This window comes from Syngnathoides biaculeatus, chromosome 12, assembly GCF_019802595.1.
Source record: "Syngnathoides biaculeatus isolate LvHL_M chromosome 12, ASM1980259v1, whole genome shotgun sequence".
Taxonomy (NCBI): domain Eukaryota; kingdom Metazoa; phylum Chordata; class Actinopteri; order Syngnathiformes; family Syngnathidae; genus Syngnathoides; species Syngnathoides biaculeatus.
In genome coordinates this window covers 17,178,557-17,189,935 of record NC_084651.1, presented here as the reverse complement: position 1 = coordinate 17,189,935, position 11,379 = coordinate 17,178,557, and the positions used below count along the sequence as shown (strand labels likewise).

Genomic DNA, 11,379 nt, shown 5'->3' with positions numbered 1-11,379 from the left:
GCCATTGGCAATGCACATGTAAACTATTCACACTCACATTTACACCTATGGGCAATTTAGAATCTCCAATGGATGCATGGTTTTGGGATGTGGTAGGAAACCGGAGCACCCGGTGAAATTCCACGCAGGCACGGGGAGAACATGCTAACTCCACTCCACACAGGATCTGTGAAGCCAACGCTCTAAACAGTTGCTCCACCGTGCCGCCAGCTCGAGGACCAGTCCTGCCCATACCCTGACTCATCTATACCCGTCAACTGTGTGGGTGGAGATACAGCTACAAGGGACAGATAGTTGCTCAAAGAAATGTGGCACAAAAAAAGCTGAACTACAAACTTGGGATAAAATGTGAATGAATCTATCAAACCATTGTCACCAGGTAGACTCGCTCTTTTCAATGTCAGGTCACTAAGCAAAGCAAAGCAAATTTATTTGTATAGTGCATTTCATACACAAGGTAACTCAATGTGCTTTACATGATTAAAGGCATTTGAAAATAAAGAGATAAAACATTTAAAATGGGATAAAAACAATACAAATGACAAACACAACATTAAAAAAAAAGATCATTAAAACCACATACAGTGCAAGTAATGTGATCAAAAAGTGAATATATTCTAAAAAGCATGACAAAAAAAGAAAAGTTTTCAACCTGGATATAAAAACATTCCCACTTGGAGCTGACCTCACCTCTGTTGGTAACTTATTCCATGTGTGCAGCATAATAGATAAATGCTGCTTCACCATGTTTGCTTTGGACTCTGAATCCTGAGACAGTTGATGAACTTCTGGGCAATTTCACCTGGAAAATATCATGTCATGAATGGTGTCGCTCCTGTGATATCCAAGACAATCTTGAAGCGACCTATAACACCATGGAGGAGTACAATTGATGGTCAAGAGCTCAAAATCAAAGTGGAGGAAAGCAGAACGTAACTGGGGAATACGTAAGCTCCAAAGTGACTATGACCTCTACAAACAAAGTATTTGTCATTTTAATCAAGCATTAGTCAGGGCCGGACAGAAACATTGAAATCATCAGTAAGGACTTCAACAATACTCGCACTCTGCTGTTGTTGACAAGCTCACAATCCCCCGAATCAAATAGCTCCAGCTTTTAAACATGTAAAGCACATTGATTTGCGCTTTATAAAATACATTAAAACGTAAACAAAATTTGCTTTGTTTAATCTGTGTGGTGTGCTGTGCTGGTCACCTTCTTCTCCACCACACACTATAATAGCAGCAAGGACGCCCTTTTTTTTCCTAAATATGTGTTAAGCTGTTAAAAATCAGCATGTGTAAACCCAATTCCCTTTCTTGCATGTACGGAAGCGTGAGGTGTCCTCCATGGGCAACAACTCTTTTTCCCAGCACTCCTCCAAATATAAGTTGGCTGACCGCCTCACCGCTGCAGCTCTCAAAATGAAATATGCTGCTTATTTCATCTTGTCAACCTTTTCGACGGGATTCCTTGGTATTGTGACAATCCAACGTTACACTTATCGCTCCATAATATTTTAATGCTTTTGTAGAAATGTACAGTATTTCATCCATCAATTTCTTGAGCTGCTTATCCTCACAAGGGTTGCAGAAGTGCTGAAGCTTATCCTAGCTATCTTCAGGCAGGAGGCAGGGTCCACCCTGAAATGTTTATCGGTAAATCACAGGACACAAAGAATCAAACCACCATTTGCACTCACATTCACACCTACTGTACAATACTCTAGATATAATAATTGTTTGAACTGCAATAAGTCACAGGTCTATCTGCACATTTTCTTCCAATTCTGGGTAAAATAGCTCTGCTATTACATCTAGTTAAAAGTTTAACATTCAGTAGTCTTTAGTTGTAGAATAAAATGAATATACAGTGAAGAAAATAAGTATTTGGACACCCTGCTATATTACAAGTTCTTCCACTTAGAAATCATGGAGGGGTCTGAAATTTTCATCGAATGTGCATGTCCACTGTGAGAGAGATAATCTAAAAAAAATCCAGAAATCACAATGTATGATTTTTTTTTAACAATTTATTTGTGTGATACAGCTGCAAATAAGTGTTTGAACACCTGAGAAAACGAATGTTAATATTTGGTACATTAGCCTTTGTTTGCAATTACAGAGGTCAAACATTTCTTGTACTTGTTCACTAGGTTTGCACACACTGCAGGAGGGATTTTGGCCCACTCCTCCACACAGATCTTCTCTAGATCAGGCAGGTTTCTCGGCTGTCGCTGAGAAACACAGAGTTTCATCTCCCTCCAAAGACTTTCTATTGGGTTTTATGTCTGGAGACTGGCTAGGCCACAGCAGAACCTTGATATGCTTCTTACAGAGCCACTCATTGATTTTCCTGGCTGTGTGCTTTGGGTTATTGTCATTTTAAAAGACCAAGCCATGACCCATCTTCAATGCTCAGATTCAGGGAAAGAGGTTGTTCCCCAAAATCTCACAATACATAGCCGTGGTCATCCTCTCCTTAAGACAGTGCGGTAGTCCTGTCCCTTGTGCAGAAAAACACCCCTAAAGCATGATGCTACCACCCCCATGCTTCACAGTAGGGATGGTGTTCTTGGGATGGAACTCATCATTTGTCTTCCTCCAAACACGGTTAGTGGAATTATGACCAGAAAGTTCCATTTTGGTCTCATCTGACCACAGAACCTTCTCCCATGACTCCTCTGTATAATTCAAAGGGTCATTGGCAAACTTAAGACTGGCCTTGACATGTGTTGGTTGACGCAGGTGAACCTTCCGTGGCATGCATGATTTCAAACCATGATGTCTTAGTGTATTACCAACAGTCACCTTTGAAACGATGGTCCCAGCTCTTTCAGGTCATTGACCAAGTCCTGCCGTGTACTCCTGGGTGATTCCTCACCTTTCTAAGCATCATTGAGACCCCACAAGGTGGTATCTTACATGGGGCTCCACTCAGATTGAGGTTGGGGTTAGGGCTATTTCTCCTAGCCCTTTCCAGCCGTGTGGAGTTTTAGAATTTTGTCTCATGTGTCTTTGGACAGCTCTTTGGTCTTGGCCACATTACAAGTTTGAGTCTTACTGATTGTATGGAGTGGACAGGTGTCTTTCTGCAGCTAACGACCTCACACAGGTGCATGTGATTCAGGATAATACACGGAGTGGAGGTCGAATTTTAAAGGCGGACTAACAGGTTTTTGAGGGTCAGAATTCTAGCTGATACACAGATGTTCAAATACTTATTTGCAGCTGTATCCCACAAATAGATCGCTAAAAAATCATACATTGTGATTTCTGGATTTTTCTTTTTAGACTATCTCTCTGACAGTGGACATGCACCTACGATGAAAATTTCAGACCCCTCCATGATTTCTAAGTGGGAGAACTTGCAATATAGCAGGGTCTTCAAATACTTATATTTGTCACTGTATGTCTCAAAAGTATTTTCTGTCAAATGGCTGACTGTTCTCCCACTAGTGCAGCTCCACCTACTGGAAACAAATTCCTTGTGTGTGTTTTAACTTACTTGGCAAATAATGATTCTGATTCTGATTTAGTCTCATTAGACTTTGGAAGTGTATTTAATTTTGTGGTCTGTGTGTGTCAGGCACAAACATTTTTTGACAGCCACACACAGATCTCCAAATGCGTGGCCCTCAGAGTTTCAAACCCAGATGGCCATATGGGAATTGATTTGCTGGTGAGATTTGAAAGCATGAAAATCCAAACCGCACTCTATAAAAACATTCCACAAGTGAGTGTGGTGGTGTCAGGGAGCGCAAGTGCTCGCAGCGTCACAGGTCCTCCAAGGTAATGCATCTAGCAGTAATGTCAAAGTCAGCATATATCATTTGTAAAACATCTCAATATGTACTTTAAAGTGACTTACAGTATTTAACTTGAACACAGAGAACGCAATTGCTTTTTCCTACCTTGTCTTTTTGTTTCCTAGAGAACAAATTACCAGCCATCCATTTTCTGTACTGATTATCCTCTGTAGGGTCACGGGCCCGCTGAAGCCTATCCCAGCTATTTTCGGGCGAGAGGCGAGGTGCACTCTCAACTGGTTGCCAGCCAATCGCAAGGCACATATCAAAAACAATTCACACACTTTCACATCTTTGGGCAATTTAGAGGTGCCAATTAACTTGCAACGCAGATTTTGGTAGGAAACGGGAGTACCCAGAGAAAACTTACGCGGGTCCTCAGAACTGTGAGAAGGATGTGCAGAACAGCAGACCGCCTCCCTAAGAACGTTCATAATAATAATAATATAATAACAGCAGAAAAAGCAGGAAATAAATCTTCCAGATCATATTTAGGTTCATGAGCTGCTACTTTGGCTCATTTGTCATTCTTTCTAGGACAGTAGCTATTCCTCCAGAATGTGCCCACACATGTAAGGTTACCCAGCTGCCCAACATACTGCCTTGCACAGTCCAGTCCCTCCCCCTGCACACACGCAAACAGTATATACACACACACATATATATATATATATATATATATATTTATTTATTTATATATAAAAACACTTTCCCTCCCTCAACCTCACAGCCAGATGTGCAGCGCTCCCGGCGAAGTCCGGGTTGCCAGCTAAGTGCAACACAATTACCAACGGCAATGAGCAAAAAGGACAGCTGAAAAAAGACTCCCTCCAAGCTTTTATTTATGTGGAGCTAACAACACGTAATGCATTTACACTACTCAGTGATTTGGGTTGGAAAAGGTTTTATGCTGATCTTACAACTGCTTGGAGATACGGGCTTTTCTCAGCGTTACTGACTTGGACAGATGAAGAAACTCCTTTATGGAACACTTACTGCACATGTGGTTATTGTTTAAATGTCTCATATTTAGCAAACCAACTTTTTCTAGTATTCGGGATATTCTTTTAACTCTGTGGGGCCTCAGTAAACATGTGAAATATGCATTAAAATCGTTCGCACATTCCTGAGCTCCAGACGTTTTTCTGCCAAGAGGCCTGAAATCAGGTCATCAAATTTTTGGAGTTTATTGAGAGAGTAGCCTACCGCTCGTCTTCCGAGCCAGAACTGTCAACATAACAAACGTGTCTCTCACAAGTGGGTTTTCTGCACGGAGAGAAAAGGGGACGGTTGCACAAAGCTGATACAAAACTTGGTCAAACAGAAGTAGCTGTCAGTGGGGTTTATTTTGGAGACAAGTATGACAAAACCAATGAAATGAAATGGACACTTTTAAACTGAGGCCATGTTAGAGAGTCATTCTATAGAGGTGTTAATAGCCAAAATATGGGACCTTTCACATGTACTTCCTGGCCTCTAACTTTAATTACACAATGTCAAGTCATACACGGAAGACTCTATGAATCTGCTCTGATGCTAATTCTTAGTTTTTACAGACACAAAGATCATTTTTTTGTGAGTTGACTTTGCAGTGAAGTGCACTTATCTCACACTATGAAAATGGTAGAATGCAGTGGAATCTCCAAAATAGCCCTGAAGGTTGTTTCATTTGGGTTTCAGCCAGTTTGTAGGGAAGACATGCCTCAAAACTGTCACACAAACTGAATATATCAGGTGTGACTTCACCTGGGAAAGAGCATAAGGTACAGCCATCCATCCATTTTCTGCCGCGATTATCCTCACAAGGGTTGCAGGAGTGCTGGAGCCTATCCCAGCTGTCAACGGGCAGGAGGCAGGGTACACTCTGAACTGGTCGCCAGCCAATCGCAGGGCACATGGAGACAAACAGCAGTCGCACTCACAATCACACCTAGAAACAATTTAGAGTGTCTAATTAATGCTGCGTGTTTTGGGGATGTGGGAGGAAACCAGAGTACCTGGAGAAAACCTACAGAGGCATAGAGAGAACATGAACAAGTTGGATCAGGATTTTAATCCTGGTCCTCAGAACTGTGAGGCCACCGTGCCGCCCTTTGTAATGATTTTCTTTTCAAATCCAATCATGACCATTATTTCGAAGTAAAATTGCTGAATTTACACATTTCCTGTTCCATTATCCACAGGCAAGAAAAGTCCGGCAGCGAGCAGCTTTGCTTCACTTCAGATTGTGAAATCCCTCTCTCACTGGTTGAGGAGGCTAAAACGTGAAAGTGTAGTTATGTCTCCGATATATTTTCAGACACTTCTAATTTACCATTTTAATAATTTAATGTTAGATATTTCGTTTGCTGATCGCATAAAACATATTCAGCTTCGGTTCTCGACCACAATCCGTTCCAGAAAAAGGTTCGAGAAGTGATTTCTTCTAAAACCGAATTGATGTTTCCGATTACAATGAATGGGGGGAAAAAAAGCCTAAAAAATTTGGCTTTTATTTTTTAGCTTTTCCTGATAATAAACTGCATACATGTAGAAATACATGTATAGTTTAAATATTTTATATAATTAAATAATTTTGCAAATGTGGCTTTTTTTTTATTAAAATGTATGCTTTAGTAGTAGAGTACGGTAGGCTTTGAATGAATGCATTGGCGTATCTGTGGCAACTCGGCTCCCAGCCTTGTAAACTTTTTTAAACAAGCAACCTTGCCTTCTATGGAGCCATGATTGGAGGTTAATACAGTAGTCCTCGATAATTAGAAAGACAACAGTCACTACCAGGACACGTCTGTTTACAGAGGCTGCGTTATACAGAATAACAAAAGTGTGCATTATGTCATTTCCGGGGTTTTTTTGGATGTTCGAATTGACAATAACTATATATATATATATATATATATATATATATATATATATATATATATATATATATATATATATAATTCAATCCCAGCCCTGCCTGTGTGGAGTTTCCATGTTCTCCCTGTGCTCGCGTGGGTTTTCTCCGGGCACTCCGGTCTCCTCCCACATCCCAAAAACATGCAACATTAATTGGACAATCTAACTTGCTCCTAGGTGTGATTGTGAGTGCAGCTGTTTGTCCCGATGTGCCCTGTGATTGACTGGCAACCAGTTCAAGATGTACCCTGCTTCCTATCCGTTGACAGCTAGAATAGGCTCCAGCACACCCGCAGCCCTTATGAGGATAAGCAGCTAAGAAAATGATTGGATGGATTTGTATAGAAGCGTTAAAATGTTACTCAACAATCAATGTGAAATAATTTTACAGGGGCAACTGACAAAGTCTAAAGCATCTTGCTGCAATTTCAATTCTTTTTTAATAGCAAAATCGAAGACAACTGCAATCATTTTTATTGTTCACAAAAACCCAGATAATGAAATAAAAGGCATAATTTTGATATAGCATATTATTTCATTTTGCAGGTCGACTTAACGTAACGAAGTGTACATTGATTTGACCGTAGATTTTTTTATTCCGGTCTAATTTTTTGTCGTTGCTAAAGGCGAACGTTCTTGATTGCAGCAATGACTGCTGTGTGCAAGCAAAACGAGAGCCAAAGGGGGCAAACCTCAAGGGGTGGTCCTTCATATTCCTCTCCAAAAGGATTATGGGGGATTTTGTACACAGACACCTCTCCACACCGAAAAAGAGGCTATGGTGAATCAAATATACAGAAGAGTGGTGAGGACTTGCATTTAATTTTTTTACAGTTCAAAATACAAAGGGATAAAATACCATTTATGACTGCCTTGTGGTAAAAAAGAAATATCCTTTCAACTTTTGGTGCTTTATTTTCTGGCATTTGCAAAAGATTGAGCAGTTAAAAGACAAAATCCTGTCATCTTTACTGGTGGTGGTGAATGTACATATATGGTGGAGCCACCATGAAAAGTGAAATGGAGCATTGGCCTCGTCATCCTTGATAAATGGAGCGGCGCTAGAAAGGCCCCTTTTGAGTGAGCTGTAACTTTTGGCAGCCCCTTGCAGGTGTGGGTGATCTTTCACCCCCCCCCCCCCCACCACCACCACCCTTTGAGCCTCCCTGTCCTATCTCTGGCCTGCATCAAAAGTGAACGTGGAGCCCCAGGTTCAGATTAGCTCCACCGTGACACAGCAACCACCCCCTTCACCCCCACGCCGCCCGGCCCCTTTCCACCTCCACTCACACATCACCTGCAACAAGGGAAATTAAGGCTAGTTTAGCAGACTTTAGAGCACCTCTACACAGCGACTCAGATGGTTTGCTGATTGCCCCCCAGACTGCATTATGTCCCCCACTGCCCCACCTGCCTCATCCACTGTGTGCTTATCTTTGTCTTCTACCAAAAGCAGTACTGATGCCATCTCTCACACATACGCACACACACACAAAATCTTCCCTGAAGCTTGTCTGGAGAAATGATATAATATATAACTAACTCACTACAAAGAGCTGGTTCAGTAGTTCGTTCAAACATGTGCCTTGTCACAATGTTTGCTTTGTGGTTTTCCATAAAAAGTCACTCAAGTTAATATTTCCCGTAATTGTTGTTTATTGAAACCAACCCCCCCTTGTTTTCCAGACAAACTTAACACTTTATAGAGCAACTCGTACATTGCAAAACACTTCAAGGTGATCATCTTTCTGGATTATGTTCAGAGGTGGGTAGTGCAAAATATTATACTCAAGAAAACAATAAAACATGCATGTAACCTTTCAGAAACATTATTTCCTTTAGCAACAAAGATAAGTGAATAAAAAGCTGTTTGGTGAGCAGACTTACTGATGAAGTGTGATGAATGAGAGAGAGCTAGTGAGAGATTCCATAAAATGCATGTTTTAGTTACTTGTGACCATAAAATAGAGCTAATGTTGCACTACGCAGAGTCAAAACAACAACAACAAAAAACATCAGTAACTTACCGCAAGGTGTTTTCTCAAGAGACAAGTGGGCTGAAATATCCACGTTTGGGCAGTGACTAAACTGCTTCGTGTTAAAGCTTTTTTTTTTTTCCATAGTCTGTAATTTCAACAGAAGTCAGCGCTGAGCTGTCTCAATTCTCTTTGATGGGCCTGCAACGCCCAATAGAAGCCTTTATGTGTGGACATGTGACTTCTTGTGTTGAGTCATAAATCACTGTGGTAATCATGGCAGATTTGCGTCTGATGCAGAGGTTTCATGAGTAAATATTGCTAAACGAATGAAGTGAATGTCATTTTACCAGAGTAAAAGTAGGATTTCCTCTTAACGTAAATACTCGAGTAGAAGTAAAAAGTATGCTTGCAGTAGTTAAAACCACTCTGTCAAGTAGAATTCCTCCAAAATGTTACTTAAGTCAATGTAATGTGTTCCTGACTGACTGTTTATTATTTTTTGTAAAGCTAAACATTTTTGCTGCATAGTATCATCATCATGATCATCAGTTGAGAAATGTTTCTGCTGATTGGCTGAGAGGACTTCCACACATCTGCGTGGTGAGATACATACAGTGAAGAAAATAAATATTTGAACACCCTGCTATATTGCAAGTTCTCCCGCTTCGAAATCATGGAGGGGTCTGAAATTGTCATCGAATGTGCATGTCCACTGTGAGAGAGATAATCTAAAAAGAAACATCCAGAAATCACAATGTATGATTTTTTTCACAAATTATTTTGATGATACAGCTGCAAATAAGTATGTGAACACCTGTCCATCAGCTAGAATTCTGACCCTCAAAGACCTGTTACTCTGTCTTTAAAACTCCACCTCCACTCCATGTATTATCCTGAATCACATGCACCTCTGTGAGGTCGTTAGCTGCATAAAAACACCTGTCCACCCCATACAGTCACTAAGACTCAAGGCAATGACATGGCCAACACCAAAGAGCTGTCCAAAGACACTAGAGACAAAATTGTACAACTCCAAATGGCCGGAAAGGGCTATGGAGAAATTGCCAAGCAGCTTGGTGAAAAAAGGTCCACTGTTGGAGAAATCATTAGAAAATGGAAGAAGCTAAACATGACGGTCAATCTTAATCGGAGTGGAGCCCCATGCAAGATATCACCTCATGGGGTCTCAATGATCCTTAGAAAGGTGAGGAATCAGCAACAGGACTTGGTCAAAGACCTGAAAAGAGCTGGGACCACCGTTTCCAAAGTGACTGTTGGTCATACACTAAGACGTCATGGTTTGAAATCATGCGTGGCACGGAAGGTTCCCTAGCTTAAATCAGCACAAGTCAAGGCTCGGTTTAAGTTTTCCAATGACCATTTGGATGATACAGAGGATTCATGGGAGAAGGTTCTGTGGGCAGATGAGACCAAAATGCAACTAACCATATTTGGAGGAAGATGAATGATGAGTTCCATCCCAAGAACACCATCCCCACTGTGAAGCATTGGGGTGGTAGTGTCATGCTTTGAGGGTGTTTTTCTGCACATGAGACATGACGACTCCACTGTATTAAGGAGAGGATGACTGCAGCCATGTATTGTGAGATTTTGGGGAACAACCTCTTTCCCTAAGTCAGAGTAATGAAGATGGGTCGTGGCTGGGTCTTTCAACATGACAATGACCCGAAGCACACTGCCAGGAAATCCTAGGAGTGGCTCCGTAAGAAGCATAACAAGGTTCTGGTGTGGCCTAGCCAGTCTCCAGACCTAAACCCAATAGAAAATCTTAGAAGGGAGCAGAAACTCCGTATTTCTCAGCGACAGCCCAGAAACCTGTCTCAGCTAGAGAAGATCTGTGTGGAGGAGTGGGCCAAAATCCCTCCTGCAGTCTGTACAAACCTGGTGGGAAAAACTACAGGAAACCTTTGACCTCTGTAATTGCAAACAAAGGCTAATGTACCAATTATTAACATTGGTTTTCTCAGGTGTTCAAATACTTATTTGCAGCTGTAGCACACAATTAAATCATTTAAAAATCATACGTTGTGATTTCTGGATTTTCTTTTTAGATCTCTCACAGTGGACATGCCCCTACGATGAAAATTTCAGACCCCTCCATGATTTATATGTGGGAGAACTTGCAATACAGCAGAGTGTTCAAATACTTATTTTTTTCACTGTATGATGACACAAGGCCACCGTGTGTTTCCCTTGTTGTGCTTTCGAGTGAACTCACCTGCACTTATGGTGGACGGCGTTTCGTGGGAACAGAAAAACATCATGTTTATGGAGACGTTTCACCTTTTTTGACCATCTATTCATTAGTTGACAGTGCACTTCCTGGTTTCTGGAAAATAAAAGACTACAAATGAACAGGTTGAGGGACTGCTTTATTCATGTTGTAATCAAGAGGTTTTTTTCATGGATCCTTCTCTCCTTGTCCCTCATAACGACATCCATCTCTGCAACGCTTGGAAGAAATCTCCCCCCTTTCATCTCGTTGAGTGGTGAGACTTTATTCATACAAAATTTGGACTCTTCCACATATGGTGTTATCCTTGGCCTAATTCATCTTCTTTTACATTTGCTTTGAATTTGAAGGTCACTTCTCACAGTACCCGTGCACAAAAAGCACACTCAGAATCCAGGCCATACTGACACTATATTTCAATTTACCCTTGACTTTTTAA

At 41.1% G+C, this 11,379-nt stretch overlaps 1 long non-coding RNA gene across 1 annotated transcript; it reads right to left on the bottom strand.

The window, feature by feature from the left end:
- Nucleotides 1-1,388: 1,388 nt before the first annotated feature.
- Nucleotides 1,389-8,860, bottom strand: LOC133509511 (uncharacterized). The gene is made up of 3 exons (XR_009797357.1): nt 8,735-8,860; nt 4,180-4,229; nt 1,389-1,644 (listed from the first exon to the last, which is right to left on the bottom strand). It is a non-coding gene; the product is annotated as an uncharacterized LOC133509511 (long non-coding RNA).
- Nucleotides 8,861-11,379: the final 2,519 nt, after the last annotated feature.